Source organism: Sorex fumeus, unplaced genomic scaffold (genome assembly GCF_029834395.1).
Source record: "Sorex fumeus unplaced genomic scaffold, SorFum_2.1 ptg000051l, whole genome shotgun sequence".
NCBI lineage: Eukaryota > Metazoa > Chordata > Mammalia > Eulipotyphla > Soricidae > Sorex > Sorex fumeus.
This window is the reverse complement of record NW_026606108.1, coordinates 2,940,623-2,947,940: the sequence shown is the minus strand read 5'-3', so window position 1 is coordinate 2,947,940 and position 7,318 is coordinate 2,940,623.

Genomic DNA, 7,318 nt, shown 5'->3' with positions numbered 1-7,318 from the left:
CCTGACAATCTTCCTGCGGAGCAAAAAGGGGAATAGTCCATGTTCACCTGTAATCTGAAGTGAGGTGCAGGGTGTGGAGAAACCCCGACATTTCCTCCCATTTGTGCTCTGTTACTGCAGCTCTTGATGACTTGGCTGAGATTTAAATATCCCGGGGAGAGAAGTTTGGGCATAAAGGCTCTTTTCCCCTTACCTATTGAACAGGAAAATGCAGTACTCTATTTTTTCTGCCACTGGCTTTATAAACAAATAAGAGTGCTTACTAAGAGTGTGTGTGTCATTCACGATGTGCTGGGAGAGGAATTTGTTTTCATAAGGTAGGAATCAGAGAAGACAATGGAAAATCTAACTGAAGACAAATGCTTGGCATGATGACCATGGCAGGGATGTTATATTTTTGATACAAGGACATTGTCACGTAGAGCACCCTGCTGTCTCTCGCTTTGAAGAGCCATTAGAGAGAAAGCACCCATGGTTACCAGAAACACTTGTTCTTTCTCAAGCCAGCCTTTTCTGCCATGTTTCCATGGAGACGCAAGGTCTGCCTCTAAACACTGGCCTTCCCAGGAGCAGCTGATGAAACAGCGGGCAGGGGCATTAATGGAGGAAAACAGAAGTTCTCCTTTCTCTTTCCTCTTTTCCTCTCAAACCTCAATATAGACCCAGGCAGTGCATGGGAAGAAGTTGGAAGAGCAACCCTTCGATTTCCCACCATAGTCCACTGCGATTTGTATATCTTTTTAACAATGCAAGTTTCTGCGACTGGAGTACAGCAGGGAGGTACTGACCTGGGTTCAATCCCTGCACCCCTCTCCCCATAGGGTCCCTGGAGTACCACCAGGAGAGATCCCTGAGCACTACTGGGTGTGTCCACTTCCCCTTTAAAAGTAAAATAAAATAAAACCTGAGATTCTACCTCACCATTGGCATTCTAGTCACTGTCATGTCAGGGTGGGGTTCTAGGATAAGTAGGGGAGGGGCTAAGGAGGAAGACACATTCAGGGCTGGTTGGTGGCTGCTGGACACTGGATGTGTGTGTCGCTCCTATGGGCCTTCCTTTTGTCTCTGCTTCCTTTTTCTGCTGGTCACACTCTTGGGCTGACCCTTGTCTTTCAGGATCCCTTCAATTCTGCCGTTGCATCCTGAGCCAAGGATAAAGCCGTAAAGCTGTGCCATTGCTTTTGTCTTTAAGGCCCCATGTGGCTGGCCTCTGGGTACTGCTGTAACTAAAGGCGTTGGGGTACGGGGGCTTATGCAGGCAGGGCCCTTTGGGCTACTTATTCTTCTTTTTTGTGAAGAAATCTCCCAAACTGTGCTCAGGGGCTAAGAGGTTGCTCCTGCATGAAGAGTCAGGAGCACATTTGTATCCAAACGCCCCCTCTGCTTTCTGTCCTATGAAGTCTTAGGGCTCTGATGTTAGGTTCTGATTCAGGGACCAGGTGCATGTGACTCTCATAAGAACAAATTCAAGAGCGAGTGGGAGAGATAAAGAAAAGCCAAAACCAAGGGCTTGTTGAAGTAGGGTATCTGCAGGGGCTTGGGGTTCAAGGACAACCCCAGGGGAGGAGCACGACTTTGAAGCAAGATGCCGACTCCAGTAAGTGTAGGTGAGTTTATACTCAGAGTTCTCATTTATATGGTACATAAATGGGGTAGACATCCCTTAGCTATTGTACTGAGTGTAGCGATGAAGAACAGTGCATGCCTGACCGCTTGAGAGAGTGTTTTTATGTCCTGGGTGGGGGTGTGGGGGTGGAGGTTGGGGGGGTGCGGGAGTTGGCGGGGATGGAATCTGGAAACTCTGGTGAGGGAAGGTGACACTGGGATTGGCATTGAAATATTGTATGCCCCAAACTCAACTTCAATCACTCTATAAACCAAAGCCCTTAATTCAAAAAAATAAAAAAAGAAGAAATGGGATAAAGTTCTAAGGGGAGAAGTATACATGCTATTTCAGAGAAGGGGAAGGATTGGGGGTGTTGATTTCCCAGGGTCAAGTTGTCGCCCTGATTCTGACCATGCTTGGCTACTTTTGGGGTTGCTGTGACAACTGGAATCATCATGGCACAGGTGAGTGTGCTCTTATAATGAGCCTCCAAAGAAGCTGGAAGCAGTCAATTGGTTACTTGGTCTCCCGTCTTGGACTCCACTGATCTCAGACCCCACGGTGTCTCAGACCTTGGAGACCCTCCGAGACACCTTGCCTCAACCTGTAGCACAATACGCTAAGCTCCCCAGTGTTGTGAGTGGGTATGCAAGAGAGCGGCAAACAGAAGGAGCTCTTCAGATGGCAGAAGGTGTGAGGATGAACCACTCAAGGACAGGGTGCAAGTGTTTGAGTCCTTGGACAGGGTTGCTCATGTTTACAAAGCCTTCTCTGGCTTGTGTTCCGTACAAGCAGCAAGTTTTCCTGCTTCTGTCCCTTCTTAATTGCAGCTATGCTTACACCAGCTGTTCCTGTGAATCAGCTGGACCTTATGGAATCTTGGGGGCTGAAACTGAGTCCATGGGTGGGGTGCGGTGAAACCTCTCACTGATGATAAGAAGCCAGCAGCAGGGGTCCCCCCTGGGAAACAGACTTCTGCTCTGAGCACAGGGTCGCCTATCTGCCAAGGCACTCCTTCCTATGTTTCATTGGCATTCAATCTGTTGTCCCACCCACCCCCCTGCCAGAACCCTGGGGCAGGAACCTCCACTGGCTAGCTTTGTTTGTTTAAGAGGGAACTTTGCAGAATGCACTTCTTGGTGTCCTTGAAGTGTCTGGGCGAGGAATGTGCTCTCCTCCTCCCTCAGCAAAAACTAAGACTTGAGGATTTAGCTTAGTCAGAAGCTCCGTTTGTCAAAAGAAATACATCTTTAGTATCACAATCACAGAAATGGAAGAGTTGGGATCTGCAAGGAGCTTCCAGAACCATTTAGAAAAATGGAGCCGTTTTTGCAGCTGAAGTTTGTGGAACCAGAAGTTTTATATTGGGTTTGTCACTGCAGTGAGGAGCTCCTGGCATAAGGTAGCTATGCTCCACCGCTTAATGGTCCCCACTGCATCGCCTCAGCACCCTGCTTTTTCAGTGGATTTATAGCCTTTCCGTGCATAACTGCTGCACAGTGTAATTTGGTTTGTCCCCACACCTGAGAGGAAAGCAGCAACAAATTCACCGGTGCCAGGTGGCTATGCATTTGTCTTCTTGCATATCCACACATAGCTTCTTGCGTGAATTGCAAACCTAGAATTCTCACATGCATCATCAGCATCACCTCCAAAAGCTGACCTGTAAGATTTGTTCAGAGAGCTGCAGTAGTGACAGGGTTGCCCAATGCAGAACAAGGTGGGCTGTAGGGGAAGCAGGAAAAGCTGCCAGGAATAAAGCATGTGACCATATGGTAGGACCTGCATCTTTCTTCCCCCAGGGAAGAAAGGGTTGTTCAATTTGAATAGATTCCTATGCTCCTCGAACCCTCATCTTGCACTAAGGGTAGTTTTGTAGTGGTAGATTTTCAAATAATATTGATACAATGGGCTGGAGCGATAGCACAGCTGGTAGGGCATTTGCCTTGCACGCAGCCAACATGGCCGACCCGAGTTCGTATCCTCCGCCCCTCTCGGAGAGCCCGGCAAGCTACCGAGAGTATCTCGCCCGCACAGCAAAGCCTGGCAAGCTACCCATGACCTATTCAATATGCCAAACACAGTAACAACAAAGTCTCAAAAAATGGAGATGTTACTGGAGACGTTACCTCAAGCAAATCCATGAACAACGGGAGGACAGTGACAGTGACAGATTGATACAATTAAACAAAACCATTTTGCCCACAATTGTTACACCCCACAATTTTTTTTACAATGGTTTAGGAACTTTTAAAATTTATTTTTAATTTTGTTGAATCACCTTGAGATAGTTACAAGCTTTCATGTTTGGGTTGCAATCACACAATGATCAAACGCCCATCCCTCCACCAGTGCACATTTCCCACCACCAATATCCCCAGTATACTCCCCTTTGCCTCACACTCCCCCTACCTCCATGGCAGAGAAGATTGCCCATACTCTCTGTCTACTTTTGGGCTTATGATTTAAGATTATAATTTATAATACAGACACTGAAAGGTTATCATTTTTGGTCCTTTATCTACTTTCAGCACACATCTCCCATCCCGACTGGTTTCTCAAGTCATCATTTTCTTAGTGATACCTTCTCTATTTCAGCTGCCTTCTCCCCTTTGCTCTTGAGGCAGGCTTCCAGCTATGGAACAATCTTCCTGTCCCGTGTATCTACTATCCTTAAAAGTCAGCCTCATGTTGTTTTATACTCCCCATGTGAGTGCAGTCCTTCTATATCTGTCCCTCTCTTTCTGACTTATTTCACTTAGCATGATACTCTCCATGTCTATCCATTTATAAGCAAATTTCATGGCTTCATCTCTCCTAACAGCTGCATAGTTTTCCATTGTGTAGATGTACCAGAGTTTCTTTAACCAGTCATCTGTTCTAGGGTACTTGGGTTGTTTCCAGATTTTGGCTATTGTGAACAGTGCTGCAGTGAACATATAGGTACAAATGTCATTTCTACTGTGCTTTTTTGCATCCTCAGGATATATTCCCAGAAGTGGTATTACAGGGTCATATGGAAGCTCAATTTTTAGTTTTTGAAGGACTGTCCATATTGTTTTCCAGAAAGGCTGGACTAGTGGGAATTCCCACCAACAGAGAAAGAGTGTCCCTTTTTCCCCCATATCAACACCAGCACTGGTTGCTTTTGTTCTTTTGAATGTGTGCCGGTCTCTGCACTCCACAATTTTTTTTGCAAAAAACAAGTGATCTGTGATGAGTATGCAGTGAAATACAGTGTTACCCAAATCTTATGGTTTTCACAGAGGATGGCTGAGGCAACTTTCCCCTGCAACTGTCCCTCTTGATGTCCTCCTGCTATGACCACAGAAACCAGACTCTGGGCCATGCCCTAGCCCGAGACCTGGGGATGGTATGGACTAGGGTTCTCTAAGGTTTCAAGAAAGGCTTAGCCATTTTTCAGAGCTCTAAGTGTGAGTAGTTCTAGGACAGCTCTTGTTCTCCTTGTTGGGGGTACAGCAGTCATACAGTTGGCACCATTTCAGCATATGGACCACGATCTGCCCCTGTGAGCCCCTAGCCCCATATCCACCACTGACCAAGACCATCTCAGACCTTGCTGTGCTTCTCTTTAAAGATGCTGTACTTAACGGATTCAGCTGTCTCACTGGACTCACAGCCAACAGCCTAGTGAGTCTAGTGCAAGAGGGAGGAGGGAAGAGACGAGATTTGATGCTTCAGGAACCAGTGACCTGGTGGATGTCAGGAACCCATGACCCTGTGGAGATAAAGTGATCTCATGGACATTAGGAGCCAGTGACCTCATGGACATGCAGTGACCCCATGGATGTCAGGAGTCAGTGACCCCATGGACATGCAGTGACCCCATGGATGTCAGGAGTCAGTGACCCCATGGACAAGCAGTAACCCGTGGATGTTAGAAGCCAGTGATACTGTGGATGTCAGAAGTCAGTGACCCCATGAACATGCAGTGACCCTTGGGCATCAGGAGCCAGTGACCCCATGGACATGCAGTGATCCCGTGGACATGGCTGTGAGCCTGGCCTCTGGGGCCGGAGGTGTGTGAATTAGGAGATGACCTTGATGATCTCCCCGGTTACCCTCACATTGTGCCTGGGAAAAGCACTCTGATAAGGAGCTCAGAGTCTTGCAGGACTTTTGGGTCTGCGGAGAAAGTGGGCACCACGTGAGGTTGGTACGGGTGGAGGAGTTGCTTTCGAGAGGTGTTGTAAGGTTGCAAGGATCCAGCCTGGCCCATGGAATGTAGGCTGCGGGGCAAAGCCCAGCTCTGTGCATATATGATCTGACAGGCAGACGGCTTCTTGCCTTGGGAGACTGGGAGAAGTGATTTGGGGGGAGGAGGGAGGAAACTCTGCTCACATCCTCTGAGCTTGGATTTTGGATCATCTGATGTCTCTGGTGACCATTCCTGAGTGCTGATCCATCCCTGGCACCTTGATCTTTTTCAAGGAGAGTTGCTGTAATTCTACCCTTGTTGGAGTCCAAGGTGGTAAAATGAGACTTAAAATCTGTGATTAAAAAAAATCTATTTATTTAGTGTTTTAGGCCATGGTCCATGGTGTCAGGGCTTACTCTTGGCTCTGCATTCAGAGATCATACCTGGTAGGGATCAGAGAGTATATGGGGTAGCAGGTATGGAATTTGGGTTGGTAAGGCCAGTACCCTACCCGCTGATCTATCTCTCAAGCCCCCGAAACTTGGAATTTCAGTACTGAGTATTGTGGTGTGAAAGATAGAATATACAACTTCACACAGAAAAGGATGATTTCTACCCCTAACTCCATCCCTGACTCAGGAAACCTGTGATACTTAACCCCCAAGTCTGGGCTTAGCTCCTTGGGGGTGCCAGGGGGACACTTGCAGAGAGCATCTGGAAAGCCCCACAGGTATGGTGAGTGTCCCATGTAAGGTGGGTACACTGGTAAGGTTGCTGAGTGAGGAGAGAGACAAAGAGGGTCAGCACTGAAGATGCCCCAGTTCTCCCATTCACTCCCTGGGCTTCCGATTCTCGTGGGTCCAGCCAGGCTCTAACCCCCTCACCTAGCTCTTTTGCTCTTACCGCACATGCATCTTTAGCAAGATTCTGGTCTGGAGAGGGAGGGTTTGGGTCTCTGGGATGCTCAAGCCATAGCTGAGTGAAAAATCAAGTCCCTGGGGACCCCAGTGCCTCTGAGTGAACTCTGGAGAGGTACAGAAACGTGGTGGAGGGCACACACAAGTGATCCACACAGCCAACTGTGCCCTGGCATCTTACACCTTTCCATGAGAACTAGACCTGCTCTGCTCTGGGTCAGACCAGTATAACAATAATAGCTGGGAATGATCACACTGGACAAGATCCGAGGATTAAAAGGAGGTAAAGGAATATTCTTGACAACCTTTCAGTATCAATATTGCAAACTACAATACCCAAATGGAGGGGGGAGAGAGAGAGAGAGAGAGAGAGAGAGAGAGAGAGAGAGAGAGAGAGAGAGAGAGAGAGAGAGAAATGGGGTGGGGGAGATGGGAGGGAACCTGGGGACACTGGTGCTGGGAAATGTACACTGGTGGAGGGCTGGCTGTTGGAATACTGTATGACTGAAGTCCAATCAAGAGCAGATATGTAAGGGTCTATCTCAGTGCACTGTAGCACTGTCATCCCACTGTTCATGGATTTGCTCAAGCGGGCTCCAGTAACGTCTCCATTGTGAGACTTGTTACTATTTTGGC